We start from the raw sequence: 17673 nt of genomic DNA, 5'->3' as shown, positions 1-17673 counted from the left end.
ATTTAATCCTAACGATGTTATTCTGCTTTTTACACACAATCGAAGTATTCTTCATATCAAACTATGTATGCTTCAACTCCGAGTTGTTTGTGCTCATATTAGATCAAGATAAATCAGAACTGTCAAGACTGTTAATCAGAATATTAACTTAATTTTTTTTCTGAGCTTGGCCAGGAGGGAACGGTATTATTACGTTTAAGATTTTGATGGCGCGGAAGTTTTGGGTTTGAGGTACGACACGTGTGAAGTGCGTTAGTGAGACTTCAAGATTCTTATGCCACAGAAAAAACAAAGGTGGTGAGGCAGGTGTCTATAAGGTGGAAACGCTAACATCAACGCGATACCACATATATATGTCTTTTGTGTTAAAGTTTACTGACACTAAATTGCGTCAGGAATAATTCACGTAATTCGAATAATCTTACCTGAAGTTTCTGCGTCGTGTCGTAACATTCATCTGCTTAACCACTTACAACTTCGTTCTTTTTTTTCACTTCTGCTAAAATGAATCCCAATTGTATCTTAAACAATTTTCCAACACAAAAAAAGGAGGAAAAAAAAGACTGGTAATAGCATAATAAAATTTACTGAATTAGATCCGGCATGTACAGCATCGTTCTAATAGAAAAAAAAAGTTTACCCTCGACCCTTGCAATAAATTTCGATGTGTAACTAAAATCAGCAGCCGTGTTGTATGTGTTGTGATTGGGAGGAGTTCGATGCAAAAAGGCGGAGTTTCATCTTAAGTAAACCAATAAACTCATCAAATCGCTTCCCACCAATATAATATCAATATTGTTTGTATATTGGTTGCCATTACAGATAATGGATGACAGTACAGTATGTACGAAGAACTAACACTCATTTTGAATGAATATAATACAGAATACATGTACATAGACGTGATTCGGGAGAGATGAATGAGTATATATATATATTTATATGGAGCTCAGACAGACATTGTTTGATTTCAGGTTTTTTGTTGGGTGAAGTCGAGATATGGTAAGTATAGATGTGAAAAACGCTTATTATATGCTTGGGATGCTTTCTGCTTAATATATTATGTACCATACCTACACATAGACTTGTCACATGCTAATGGTAATAGTATAAATAGTAGTAATATAAAATAGGTGTTTGTTCAGTGTTTAATGAAGCACATTTATGGGTTAATGTGTTTGTGCGAGGATCTTCTTCGTATTTTTGTAATTACCTGCCTTCCACCAATTTTGTTGAATCATTTGTTAGCAATTATTTTCATTAAATATTTAATTTTCCGTCTATGTACTTTCGTCAGTGAGTCTTAAAGGAAAGAAAAGCGGCGGAAAAAAGGTATTCATCATTCGTTTTTGGCTATGTAGTTCCTCGAAAAAATGTAGATGCTTCTGTAAAATATACAATGCGCGATCAACGCATATCGTTATAATATCTTTGAAGCAGACAATATCAATATAGTCTCTACTACTGGGTCATTCTGGGAGGGAAGGGATCAGAAAAAGTTATTTGTTTGCCAAGAGAAGTTGGAATTTCCTATTTTCCCGATTTTTCCCCAAAGTGAACACTTCGTTTTTCATGAGTACACGATGTGTGAAAAACTGTTTTTCTCAACGAACCGAATTAATCAGCAATTTAATAGTAATTTACGTATCTGTTGTGGACGATTGATTTGAGGCCATTTCGCGTATAGCTTAAACGAGTGCCTACAATCAGTCGTCTATGACAGATACTTATACAACGTTAAATGCAAAAGAACGAAATCATGACAAAAACTCTATCATTTCACCCCAAAGAATGAAAAATAATAAACTGACAATTCAGATGGGAAAATATACACTTTTCCCCATGGAAGGATTGTAAAACGCATTGATATTTGCAACTTACGCCGCCTGTGTACAATATCGTATGAACGTATTTTATCACACTATGTCGATAAAGGAGTTGTAAGAGTTTTTATCGCACTAGTGCGAAAAAAGCCACTTGTTACTGATGTCACACTACGATTATCTTCGATATTTATTCAGTTTTCCTCATTACATAAAATGTTGTATGAAACACTAATCGTATGATGGTATATTATCGCACATAATGTCTGGCATGTAGTTCGGTAATATTCATTTATGCAACTCAGTGATGATATTTGTAACTTACGTCGCTTATGTGCAATGTCGTTCGATTTGCACTAGTGCGATAAAAGCCACGTGTTACTGAAGTCACTAAGATTATCTTCTGTATTTATTCGATTTTCTTCATTGCATAAAACGTTGTATGCAACACGAATCGTATATTATAGTAGTAGATGTCAGAGGCGAAGCCGAGGTTGGCAAGACATCGTGTTTCATAATAAACCATTACACTACACATTAAATGTCAGCAGCATTTTGCAATAATCATTTTAAAGACATTTTTTAAATGGAAGAAACTTGGTTATTACAAAATGGTGTCCATATATTTAAGCACTAGTGTGTAAAAGTGATGTATGTATAAATTATTATTGCAATGTTCATAAACTCTTGTTCGTATCTTGTGTTTAAACCGGAATTTTGCGCATATGTTGTTAACCTTGTCTTTTTTTATCTTTTTTGCTATATTATAAAAATACCAGAAGTGGTACTTACCTCCCGTTGATGAGTAAAATACAGTGAAAATTGTCTTTAAACATGCGCTCTTACACAATCTATGGATTAAAAGGTGTTTTATTACTGAACGGTTCAACGAAACGTTTCTCACATACAAACCAAATAATCTCTTCGTTAAGAATCCAACAAATTTGTATGAAAACAATTTAATGTACTGCGGTTGTGGTCGTAATTGGAGAACTTTGATTGTTATAATTCTAAGCGAATCTCACCTAATTATATACAAATTTTAAAATCCCATTTTGAAACGTCCCCAATCGAACGTAAATGAAAACATGAAATGTTTTTATGTACCAACACACTGGCACAACAAGATTTAAAATACAAAATGTAACCAATTTAATGCATTAAAACCCATAATTTAGCATTTCCCTTTACATCCCATTTTAACAGTTGATGTCCTGCTGTGAAAATTATCGAGGGTCTATTTTTCATCAACGAAAATCTGCATTGTACGTATTTGATATGATTACTGCAAATGTGCGCTTGTTATTTCAGATATCTAATATCTAGTATATGCTTATGCTCATAGAAAACATGATATTTATTTTGCGGTTAGCTTGTTTCTTGTTTTTAATGTTTAGAGGTACTCTTATGAGGCAGCCCTAGTAATTTACACTTCAATAGTCATGATGGAAGTAGGATCAAACACGGAGTAACAGAATTTTTAAACAGATCATCTCCACTAATAGCTGAATTGGGAAGCCTGCGGGTAATTTCTTACAAATATTCCTCGTTTCAGTAATGCGCTTCCAAATTAAAACGATTTTCTTATCAAACACATTAATTCAACGTCGTTTCCTTAACAAAGATAGACAAGACACATCCTTGGTTGCATATATATGCAGTAGTAGTATACATTTTAAGCATTAAATTTCCTTCATCACATGTCGTTTATTACAACCAACCTCGCTTCCATCAATTTTACCCGAAATGTTATCGTGATGCTCGTCTGTATATGTAAGTATATAAAACATTAGACGAAATTTCATTCCATTTAAAACGTAGAAACCTTTCTTCAACCACATAGGGCACACAACACACGCATCTATCGTATATAATATTGAAATTTGTCAATTTGGCTTCCTTCAAACTATTATTTAGTTGGAAAAGCAGATTTTAATTAAATTTGCAAATTAAACCTCACAATGTTATCATAGAGTTAAATTTAATTGTCTTTCAATTTTGGTTTATAAAGCAGAAACACAAAATGTAATTATTTCGCTTATGTGAAGGAGGAGAACATTGGATGATTTTATGTCAATTTCAGATTAATTAGAAATGAATTGATTAGGAAATTTTCTTTGTGGTTGAGTCATGCAAATTCAAAGACAGTGGGAGAAAATTTGTTGGAAATTAGTTTGCGTATTTCTAATCTAAACTTTTATTATACCCGTTCGAAAGGCTATTTTTCCAAAACATAGATTAGAACTCCACTGCTAGGTAGTCCGTCTTATATTGGAGAAAGACTCACTATTACAACATTTACTTAATATATTTCAATTATACTTCTCCTACAGTAATTTCACGATTCATTAAGTGATCGAGGAATTAGTTTATCCATCAAACTCCAATACAGTAAAACAAACATTAAAGTGAGGCAACATATAAATCACTTATTTTCTGTTAATGCATTTAATTACGGATATCACATCACGGCTCTGTACAAGTGAATAGCAGTGAATTAATGACGATAAGTAATGAATTATGATAATTGTTAATCAATCAAATTAAAAAGGATTACAACAGAAAAACGTTTTGTCACCGAATAAATTAACTGTTCTGATCAGTAATTTGTTATAATTTTAATATTTTCTAACCAACGTGTTCATCATCAGTAATAACATCGCTCTCCTAGCAAACTAGGCGAAATGCTACTTATTTCAATGAATTTTTCCGAGCTCTTGGTAATTAACTCATTCTTCATACGTCGTCAAGTCTAGTTTATACCATCTGTTGAAACTTTATCTGTGAATCTGGTGGGGATAAAATACGTAGCAAAGCTAAACAGTGTCATCTCCTTACTTATTTTCTGATTTTAGAGTTATTATGGTCTGCAATCGTTCACTAATAAATTTTATTTAACAAATGAAAGTCTAGATGTTATTTTGTGATGTGCAGGTCGTGTGCAACGAAATACTCAATCTAGATCATCATTTGTTAGATTAAATTTCTGAGTGAAGAATTACAGACCACAACAACTCCAAAGCCGGAGAATATGTCGAATTTCATTTTTCCGCTATTGTAATTGAAAATTGCATTTCTTTCGTCTTAAAGGGAAACATTGAATTAAACATTGTACATCATTATTTATTTATTTATTTATTTATCAACAGTATAAAACCAACTGATATTTATGACAAAAATAGAAATTAAAGATGAAAACAAGAATCATATTCAAACAATTGAAGAAAAAATATTCGTCAAAAAGATAAAAAAGAAGCTGAAGAAAATTCAAAAACAAGAAAAAGAAAAAGAAAAGGAAAAGAGGAAAACAAATCAGTAAATCAAATCAATCAAATTGCAATGAACGAAACGGCAGCTAAACACTTAGCTCATCCTGTAGGTGATAAACGAATAGCGCTCTGGTAGCTCCATGGCACGAATGCGATTTCGGAACGTAATCCTAGAGGTTGATCTGTCGTACAAATGTGCAAATCGATTGAAGATCATGCTCATATAATTGACTGGTTCATATAATCCATAGTTGGTTCGGTGTTGGTCGATTTGCAGAAATTCATTCGAACGAAGATCGCGGGCAGGTCGTCTAATGTTTATCTTAGACTTCAGCTCGGGAGCGTCAATTCGTTCAGTGAGGACATCGTACATGAAAGTTACACTCAAATTGATGCGCCTTCTTGATAATGCCTCAATACCAACTGTCCTACAGCGAGAATCATATGAAGGCAGTCTGAAGGTATTGTCACGCCGTACAGTTCGTCTTAGGGCGTAGATGATGAATTGTCTCTGAATGGACTCAATTGCAGATATTTTCGTGGTGCAGTGCGGTTGCCAAACGTTGAATGCGTATTCTAGACGTGATCTTACGTGAGCACAGTAGACGCTTTTTAGGGCGTTGACGGAACGAAACTCGTAACAAATCCTCTTCAAGAAGCCGAGCATTGAGTACGCTTTACTTGTTATATGTTCGATGTGGGCTGAAAAGTCTAATTTTGTATCCAGAATCACACCCAAGTCACGAATTCGGTTGACTCGCACCAGACTTTCACCGTCCATTTTGTAATCGAAGTGAATTGGATGATAGTTCCGATGAAATGAGATCGAATTGCATTTATTTATGCTGACTGTGAGGCCGTTAATCCTGAGCCAATGTGTGACGTCATCAAGATCACGTTGCAAAGCTGAGCAGTCCAATACTGTTCGTATTTTCCGAAAGATCTTCAAATCGTCTGCGTACAATAGACACTTCGCACGTTGTATTACTTTTGTTATGTCGTCGAAGAATAATATGAAGAGAAGGGGACCTAGGTGACTCCCCTGTGGGATTCCGGATGTAGCACAGAACACAGTTGATGATTGACCTCCAATTTTAACGTATTGCAACCTTCCGCTCAAGTAAGACTCTATCCAATTTAGCATTTCAGAGTGGACTCCCATTTTACGAAGTTTCGATATCAAAAAATTGTGACGGACTGTATCAAACGCTTTCTTAATATCTGTGTAAACCGCATCCATTTGGTGACCCTTTTCCATGGTACGAATCGCTTTCCTCGTGAATTGAAGCAGATTGGTCACAGTAGAACGACCTTTAATGAATCCATGTTGGTTGATTGAGATTTTGCCCTTAAACTTGTCCGTGAGGAAACTGCAAACGATTGACTCGAACAGTTTGCCGAACGTCGGGAGAATGGCTATACCTCTGTAGTTAGCTATGTCAATTCGGCTTCCAGATTTGTGTATCGGTGTGAGATATGATAATTTCCATTTATCTGGGAACACTGCTGAACTCAACGAGAGACTGTATATTATATGTAGTGGTTCGGCTAACGATGTCGAACAGTTCTTCAGTAGTAGAGGAGGTATATTATCGGGTCCATGACGTTGTGTCAACGTTTTGTAGTGCCTCAAGAACCATATCCATAGTCAACGAGATACTACCAATATTCACTTTACATTCGACGTTGTTTGATGGATCATTGTGATTGCTGTTGTCATCGACGACATACACCGATTGGAAAAACTCTGCAAACAAACCAGCCACTTCCTCACGGTTTGATACGCGCTTATCACCAAATTTCATATGAGACGGAAAACCGTCAGTTTTTTTCTTGCTGTTAACGTACTGCCAAAACTTTGCAGGATCACGAGTGAGATTATTTTCTGTTTCGGTTAAGTACAACTGGTAGGTAGTCTTTTGTGCGGTATTAAGTTCATTACGGATTGAACAGAACTTCAAGTAGTCATCTCGTTTCAATGTTTTTTTGTATCGACGATGAGCGTTAGACTGGCGATTTTTTAGTTGTGCCACACGCTTGGTGTACCATGGAGGGTGATCATTTAATTTTCCTCTTTTTAGCGGGACAAAAGATTTGAAACCATCAATTAACAAATCGTAAAACACAGCCACAGCTTCGTTTACTTCTGTACAACTCGCTAGAATGTCATTCCACTGTATGGACCGTATGTACGAATCGAGTGACACAAAATTCGCTTTACGGAAATTAAATTCAACAGTCGTGGACGGCGGACAACTCACAGATGATGAATCATAGAATAGCTATTTGTGTATCATTTTTGGACGATTGATTTTAGGCAACTTCGGAACGAAGTAAGGGGTCGAAAACCAGAGAAAAATCTAAAAACTCCCTCATTTTGGGCCTGACACATGATAATATTGATTTTCATGCTTGTTATGGAAACCGAAAGTAAAAATATCAATTTTGAATATCAAAATTGACATTTCTTTACTTTCGGTTCCCCTTGTGACGTAAATAACTATTGTTAACCCATGGAAAGAAATGAAAATTTGATTTCGAAGATGTCTTCACCCAAAAAAAATGGATTTCCTTACTTTTTTACCGAGGTTTGAATACATAATTTTTACGCTGTGAAAGTGATTTTCAGAAAACTGCACAATAAATAAGCGGGGAGAAAATAGGTAATCTTCCCTGGTGTGAGCTTCTTTGTTGTACCAAATGTTGTTTATACTCAGGAATGTAGGTAAAAATTGCAGTTCTCTGGAGAATTGAGTCTTGAATATGGTGACACCCACGAAAAATGACTGTCTATTTCAACTAATTTGTTCAGGTTGTAAATTGAAACACAATACAACAACGGAAAATTCAAAATAATAAAATTGCAATTCCAATTACAGTCTGATTAGCGCTTGTATCTCTGAGATAATTTTAGCTTTAGCCAAAAAATATTTTTAATGAAACAATCATCAAAAGCGAGAATAAAAGACAAACAATAAACAAATATTAACCGAGCTTTAAACCGATATTAGTATCACCCACCATCATCGTATAGATGCATTGCTATGTATACATAATAATGTTGGTTGGCTCTGTCCTCATCGACATCGACATTATAAAATAAATGAAATGTAAATGCCTCCCAACGAAATAGGCCACAGAGAAATTACATTGGAAGTCGAATGAATTGAACACAGGTAATTGACAAGGTATATAAATGGGCATATTGGATTAGTTCCAAAGTTGGAACTGTAATTGTATTTTGATATTAATTAAAATCTAATTGGTCTGAGGTTAAATTAACAATTAGAACTAAATCGAAAATGAACATTATGTTTGTAATGATAAATGTGTAATTATTGATGATATTGGATTGTAATGCAATTGTAATATTACTAGCAATTCTGAACCAATTTAAATTATGAATTTTCATGTATTTATATCGTTGGTCACATCAAAGAATTTTAGATAAATGTTTGATCACATTTACTTTCTACTCTCGCAAACAGGATTTCTTATTTTTATTAATTTTATCTTTCACTTTAAATTCATGTTTTACATTTTCTGAGCACCCTCTACGTGAATGCTCATTGCTCACTTCTTTTTTCATCAACAAATTCAATATTGCAAAACATAAAAAAACCAAAGTTTATTGTCGTAAATCTGTAACAAATAAATTTTGTAAAAAAAATATTCCAAACAAAAAGACAAAAATTCCTAAAAATTCCATTCAATAGCCTTTGTTGCGGTAAAATTAGAGCAAATTATAAGACCAACATACAATACAACAGCTTCCAAATGGGCGTAATAAAATATTTGCATGCGTCAAAGGACTATTGATTTTATTATATTTCTTCAAAATGCAAAAGAGCATTTGGTATCTAAAGATGGTGCGAAGAAAAATTTGAATAAGGAGGTGTGATAAGAATCTTGTTATTCTTTGGTCATTTTATGTTTTTATGCGATTGTTGTAAATTGAACTGACTGTCCATTGTTGCAGTAAGGTAGAGCTTACATTAAAAAATAATATCCCACTGCGAAACATTATAATACGTTTTCAGATTTAAGAAGAGTGTACGAGGATAAAAATCGAATCTTTTTTGTGAATAAAACACATGCACACACACGCCTCAGCATCATGTACCAATGCATACCCTGAGGCTTCCATAGACAACATCCCTTTTAAAAATGTACAAAATATCATTACAATATTTTAAACATAAAATCTCGGGGTCGCAAAAATTGAATTACTTTTTAATCAAACATTTTTGATGTGTTCCATGCAGCAGAGAACACAAGAGGCTCTATTGAATTCGACATTATTTTTGTATCAATTGACATAATCAAATGTTAACCTGTAATTATTTACGAAAAGTTAAACAGATGGCAAATAAACATGCTGATAACAGCATGGAACCGCTATTGTAGCAATGTTTTTACTATTTAGGGTAGATAAAAATGAATTGGATAATCTAATGGTGATGTTGGATTTTACACAAAAATTTGTTATTTAATTGAAATTATATTTTGTCCATCGAATATTGGATGCACATATAAGAGAAAAATGCTGCGAATTTCTGAATTCTGATTTATTTACTATTACTAATAGACGCCGTCTTTTGGATTGGTCAGGTCGCTTTCTGACTGATTTTCTCAAATGATTTTTGCAATGGTTACAAAAATACCATAAAATGGTTTTATTGCTCCCGACAAAAATGGAAATCCGTTGTGAATTGCTCGAGTTTTGTTCTTGTTGTGTGACAAAGTTATTCATACATTTAAGGTTTTTGTTAATAATTCATGCATTTTCAAACAAAGTGAACACATTTCGAAGACACAAATTTAATTTTCGATTAAATTATACCCTTTTGAAGCAGCTATATCCTGTAATGCATCTACAGGCGTGGAAAAATAAGACGTTACATTTACTATCCAATTCTCCTTATTCAATCCACACGTTAATATTACGACATTAGTAACGTGGTATATCTCAGTGTAGAAACTGAACTAGCTGAGGTCATAAACACAAAAAACGCAAATCATCTGTAATCGACTCTACAATGATGACAAAAATAAGCGATGACCTCTGTCTGTTTAGTGTGGTCTTTTGTAGAACAATGAATGTTAAAACGAATGAAGTAAAAGAACTACCACTTTCGTTTTTCTAGGATATCTCATTTACTTCAGACAGAGGGGGAAACAACAAGACCGAATGGAGGGACAGGTTGCATTCGCCATTGGAGCGAATAAAGAGAAATATGAGCGAATGATTCGAAAAATGAACGAATGAATGGAGAATGGACAAGATTTTCCGTTATTGTGTCCCACCTTGCTTGACACTCAGATTCTATTTTATTGTAATTTGTCTGTGATCGATTCAGTTGACTGATGAAGTTTTTTATTCTCTTTAAGGAAAACACCGTCTTTTATATTTTTCTATTTTCAAAATTTAAAATTGATCTTCAACTTTAAGTCAATATGTCAAATTTCATATTATACTGATAGAGAATACCTCCGAAAAAAATTCATTTTTAAAAAACCCTGTCACGAAATTCTTTTTTTCTTTTGATAAAATTAGTGAATTATGGACTTTCACATACTCAAACATTTGTCAGCGATATACTTTATTTAAGACTGGCTCGGTAAAAAATAGGTTAAAATATTGATTGATATAGTTTGCCAATCGCCACCAATTTTGTTTTTGTAATAATGTTGAGAGCAATAAATTTCTATTTTTCTAGCAAAGAGGAATTGGTAGAGTTTTGCTGCTATAATCGGACATTAACAGGAAAAACTGCCTATATGTCATACCACACAGTATTCCTGTATCATCCATGTACCTGTACCATGTAAAACGACATATAGTAATTCCATTATTTCTTGATAGATTGAACATTCACCATTTTTTTCTATTAAAAAAATCGACAAAACAAAATTTGAAAAAAAGAGAAAAAAATAAAATTATTTCCTAACATTTTATACAAAATAAAAAATAAAAATCGCACCGTCAAATGACTTTTAAATTGAATTTATTTCATACACAATGTAGTAAAACAACATCAACAATGGCAACAACAACAGCAAAAAAATAACCTAAAGATTTTACATTATTCCGAAATAATGTTATTATTGGATATTGAGAGCAGGAAAATTTTTTCATTTTTAATAAAATCAATTGGAAATAAATTTTTCGGTCAAATTTGATACAAAATAATCGAATTATCGGAGCTATTTTTTTTTTGTTCGCCAGTTACACAGAGCATTTACGATAATTTGCATAAATAAACTTCACCCTCAACACGTCACAATTCCGCAAAGCTCTATCTACTACCCGAATGTAATTTTTATTTACCTTATATTTACTCGGGTATATGCCAATATGCAACGTAAAGCAATAATAATTTGCTCTTCATCAACATCATTTATGCGAAACCCTCAAATGATTTCATAGACTATTAACCCTCATCATTGTATTTTGAGAGTTTATAGAATGGTCGAATGAGCTTTTTAATATACATCGTTTAAAAGGAGCAGACATCAATAGGATGTTAATTGGTTGAATTGGAATAAATGTTCAAAGACGAAATTCAAGTTTGTATTAAACAAAGAGTCTCCTCAGAGATGCAACTGTGTATTGGAACAATATCGTGCCTAAGAACTTGGACTTAGAAATTTAGTGAATTAATTTAATGAAGATGTAAATGAAAATGTAGTATATGCCATACGATTAACAATAATCTCATTTTTTTTTGGATTTTTTAGCAGTTTTAGCAAATCTTTTTCTTGACAAATTATTTTTAGATTTCTATGAACAATTTCGAACCCTAACTAAAACAAAACTTTTCGATTTTAGGCCGAAAGCACACGAGCAATTTTTCGTTGATGGGATCGACAATAATGCTGCGTTTTCCATTGTTTAGCCTGTTTTGAATATCGAATCACAACGGAAGGCGCAGCATAATTGTCGATCCCATCAATGCAAAATTGCTCGTGTGCTTTCCGCCTTAAGAGCAAAGATCATGTAAGCATTAGAGAACGTAATTGTACGCCGCGTATCTGACTCATCAAGACGATTTTAAAGGTACGGAACGTTGAAACCTATATTTGTGTAAGCGAAAAGAATTATTACTGCTCGCTAATCGTCTACCAACATGCAGTGGCTACATTCCGAGATTGATGGTGTGTATTTTTCGTTTGTTTATTTGAGTAAAATTATTATTATTGTTGCTATGAAACTGCTCTCAACCAGCATTACAATTTATAACAGTATGTACAGTATTTATAAAAGGAAAAGTAAAACTATCTTCATCTTCACATGCAACATACTTTTTCACTTGTTTACTTCTATTATCCTCCTGCATATGTGCAACGAGAGGATAGTTCCACTTTTTCCCTGTAAAAAATAGTGGAACGAAAAGAGTGGCACTATTGAATACTAAATTCAAGCGACATTCATTTACATCACCCATTTACCAATTCAAACCGAAACGGACTGTGAAAAAGACGCCTCAAGCTTTGTGTATATAAAAGCAAAAGGGGTGTTTTGATAAAATTCAATTTTAAAATTACATTTCAATTTGGTCTTTGTATTGTTTAAAAAGAGAAAGTGTTACGACGATTCGCTTAACATCGCAATTTTTTTTTAAATAGAGTTTTTTATGTAGCCATTGGAGACAATAATTTTTAACTGTTTATCCATAATATCGCGATTTAATCAGTATCAGTATCTCAAAGATTTTCATTTTGTAGAATATTCATCTTTTACAAACTGTTTTTGTTACAAATCTATTACTTCTTTTGTTTCAACGTTGACTAGTTGTTTGTGTTACAAAATCTATTCCTTCTTAAGATATAACATCCAGTTTACTATAAAAGGTTATACATCCACGTCTAAGTTTGTCGTCGTTGTCATTAACAGATGGGTAGCTATTTCTGAAAAGTTTTTTAAGGATTGTGTCGGTGTCTGTCATTTTTGGGTTTGTCTGATCAAAATCAAGTTGGTGTTAAGACGGATAAGACTATTCTTCACTAATTTAACCTACCTCTAATTGTATTTAATTGGTGCAAGTCTTTACAACAAATGCATGTTCACTGTTACACACAATGGCAAAAAAGTGAATTTTATATCCAATAAATCAATCTTTTCTTCCTACGAAAAAATTCGAATCTGATTATCCCTTTTCGTATAAATTGGATACAAGAATATCGTAAGCATACCTTAACTTGCGGTGTGTTATAAATTTTTCCACCCTTAGGACCCCCCAAAAAATCACATTGTTTATTTTTCAATTCATGAAAATGCCAAAATTTATCCATAAATTGAATTTGTACCCTAATTTCATATTATTATTATTTTATATGTAATATCCGCAAAGCGTTTATGTTATAGTTTAGCATTGAATTCGTATTTTGTATACACACAATTTTCCCCCTGTATAAATGTACATATTTCAACGTTTTCAGATAACATTTACGAAATCAGTAAACTCGATAAGTATTTTATTGAGTTATTTATTCTCTGAATAGTTCATCAATGAGGAGTCAGTCTAAATCGTTTTTGATAAACCGTAAACAGCTAACAGCAACAACAACAACAACTGGAACAATTTTTTGCTTCACTTGAATTTTCATTGATGATGAAAATGATTTTTATTGTAATTGAGTTATTTAAGATCGATGATGAGAGAATGCTTTGTGGGAATGAAAGCATTTGCTTTCTGCTTTGATTAAAGCTTGTAACGAGAAAAATGGGAGACATTCGATCTATTAAATGTTAGCAACAAATGTACAGCAGAGGAAAATCGACTAGTGATGTTAGGTGAGAAGTTTGAAATTGTTTAAACTTGACCTACTGGTTTGATGCCGTTAGAATGTACCCCTTTAGAAGGCGATTCTCTCAAATTCGTAGAGTATGACAGTTTTGTTGAGTAGATACCTCAACTTAAGGTAACTTGTCGGTGCTAGAGAGTTGCTATGTTGTTTGTATCATGGGCCATACTTGCAATTTTTTTGCAACGTATGCGTATACGAAGAAAAAAGAAATATTCAATACCAATTTAATGTAAAAAATTGGTATCGAATATATAAATATTTGTGGCGAATATATTAGATAAACATTTGTAGCAAATAATTACAGTGAACGACATCTCAAATGTCTCACTGTCAAATTTTTCTGAGAATGTTATTGTGTCATTGCAAATTCACAATGAAATTCTCCGAAAAAAATGACAGTGAGACATTTGAGATGTCGTTAACTGTAACTATATTCGTTACAAATATATAAATATTTGTCCGAAATATATTTAATTATTTGCCACAAATATTTTTTTAATATTTTGTCATTAATAATTAAATATATTTGTAACAAATATTTACATATTTGCTACAAATATTTATATATTTGTAACGAATATATTTTGAAATAATTTGTCACAAATAATTAAATATAATTGTGACAAGCAAATTACCTGAAATTTTGTGACAAATATAAATATATTTGTCACAACTATAAATATATTTCTAGCAAACAATTCTTTCCAAATCTTTTTTTTCCGTGTATAAGTCGTCTGTTGAACATACCCTCAAAATTTAGGATTATTGGTACCTGCTGTTAGTTTGAAGAATAGACTTATTATACGTTGTAACTCCAAACCCATCTACGTTTCTATCTTTCAAAATTTAATTTTCTAAACTATCAGAATGTCAGCACGACAGTAACGTTTTCACTGCATTTTTAAAATACCAATCCGTGTTAAATGCAAACAAATCAGTCAATTGTTATTTTATAATGGTATCCCCACTGCCGGTTCCGTCGCGGGTTCCATTAATCGATTTTGTCGCATAAATAAATGCACATCGAAGTCGGTAATGAATTATTGTCCAATTATTTTGTAAAACTCATTTCAATTAACTCACTGCATGTAATGGAATTATAAAATGTTTTAATTTCATTATTTTAAGTTTGTTGTACTGCATATGATTATCAATGGTTTAAAGTTGATTGAAATATTATTTGCTTTTTTGTGCCATTTCTGGAATGTACGCCATCGGCATAAAATATATATGGGCACTAAAGGTTATTAAGTAATTGAAATCGTTTGCATATAATTACTGCGATTAAATGTTGTGATCGGAATTTCGTTTAAATTGATTGCTGCATGTACGTACGTTATGTACATACATTGACTGTGTGATGTTGTTTGTGTTTATTTTTATTTAGAAAACATGCCCTTTATTCCTGAACAATACTGAACAACAAAAACGGATATTTTCTCTATTTTTCAATGCAAGAAACACCAGAGGATAATAGAATTGAAGTGGAGTGTTTTTTTACGCTTTGGTTAAAAAGTGCAACGAAGCTTGTATAATCCCAACAATTGTGTGTGAACAGGACAATAGCACCATTATATGTTTCACACATCACACCTCAATGAGATTATCCAAAGTATGTAGAGTGTGAACACAAAAATGAAACATAATAAATGGAATAGTACAGGACTATAAATGTATACCTGATGGTACACACACTGTGCACTCAAAGTAAGTTGAGTTAATCTGTTGAAATTGTTGATAATATTTGAGTCCTATGTTAATTTAAAAAAAAAATCTGTAACCCAAACCGGCAGCAATTAATCAGTAAAGATTTAGCGCCGCTACGAAATGGAAAGTTCGATTAACGTTTCATTGTTGTCATAGCAAAATACCCCTTATAGACGTCGTTTAATGAAGTTCATAGTAATCTTCTTTGTATGCGTTTACGTTGAAAAAGGTGTGTTTATTTTATAACAATCTAATCATCTATATTGTTGACAACAACCACAAAAATAGGTGATAAGCTCAATGACACCTTTCGCTTTTTAGCGCCAAGGGCAATTTGTGGATGGTCACTAAATGTAAATGTTGGGTGCCGAACGTATACCTATGGTTCAAGGGACTTAAAAAACTTTCTTTTGTATAGGGCGGCAAACTGGAGATATTTTTAACAAAAGAAGTAAAAGATTATAACGACTATGTAGCCTTTTTACAACCTACAAAGTTGACTTAAACAATACATTGAAACTTCCTTCTGAAAGCTCGTATCATTTTTAGCCAGTAAAATTATCAAAAATTGGCTGCGCTTTTAATACTTTTTAGGGATTTTACTTACAGTCGCACATCAGTGAAATTAACCCATGCTTTTGCTTCAGCTGTTTCTCTGTTTCACCCGTAATAATATGTATTATTACTTTTGTTTCTACTAAAACTACATGAAGCCAACACATTTCTAAATTTCACTGACTGTATTAGCAATGAATTATAAATTGAATACTGCTATTAAACTATACCCAGTCGAAGTGTTTGAATCCTGAAACAACTCCAGTTACTTTCTAGAATTACATAATCTCATATTTTACGTAACAGATCCAGAAGGCAACCATCATCAATCCAAGAATATTCGAATGTTATGATTATAAATGGGAAAATCATAAAACTACCTAATTTCTGAAAATCGTTTTAAAGCGGGAGGCTTGAAATCATCTCAAACGACATGGTTGTACATTTTAATACGACTTGTCAATAAGAGAGGTCGAAGTTTAATTTGAAATTTACCGACTTGAATAAACACGAAATGAGTATGTCATCCGTGACTGTAATTCTCGTTTCCCTCGAAATAATTGAAATATTGCTGCCAGTTCCTTATACGTTCACATTCGTAATGTGCCATCAATTTTACCCGATTTTGAGTGGCGCGGCGTTTTAATCGGTGTATATTTAACTCATATTTAGCCATATCTAGAGTAAAATTTTTTATGCAGAGTCACTCGAATATAAATTGCGTTTTTTCGAAGCTTTTCTAAACTCTTCTGAAACTCGAGAGCTCAGTACATGATCCTAACGTACATCTTGTCATTACAGATTATTTTACAGTACCAAAACATTGAAAAAAAATCAATTAAAAACTCGATCCTCCCTATAACCAATTCAGTGTTGTATATGCATGCACATTGCACATACGTATACATATGTTGAGTGATGCATATTAAAACATCGTTCTTCCAGTTGTAACAACCCGTTCGTTAAATGGTTATTGCGGCAAAAAGGTCTACCATACCGTTTAATATGTACAATATTATTTATACGGTAATGGTCACGTTGGAGCTTAGTTCTGCTTTTGCAGGGACGACTCACACCCATTCAGTGTACGGCTTGTACATCAATTGGAAAATCAAAGTAATTGAAAATGCCAAAATCACCGCATCAATCGAATGGTTAAATTTGAAATCTTTACTGATGGAAGGTTGCAGTCGACTGGCCTGGGAAAGGAGAAATAATAATCTCATTCATGCATGCACTTATTTTGTTGATTAACGGGCGATTTTAATCAATTCATTTTGGGACACTGCAGAGACTTTATGTGGAATTGCCACAGCGGTCAGTGAAAATTGTTGTATAAACAGGATGATGAGGAGGAAAAATAAATATCCAAATCTGTATTCATCGATCGATTAGCGTAACAGAGTCCACTTCTATTTAATGCATACTATTCGCTACATTCTCTTATTCAGTTACACCTTAGCTGAAAGCGATAATGAAGTGTTCAGATTTTTTATCGGCTAATCCGA

Source organism: Bradysia coprophila, unplaced genomic scaffold (genome assembly GCF_014529535.1).
Source record: "Bradysia coprophila strain Holo2 unplaced genomic scaffold, BU_Bcop_v1 contig_138, whole genome shotgun sequence".
In the NCBI taxonomy this organism is placed as follows: Eukaryota; Metazoa; Arthropoda; class Insecta; order Diptera; family Sciaridae; genus Bradysia; species Bradysia coprophila.
This window is presented reverse-complemented; position numbering follows the sequence as displayed.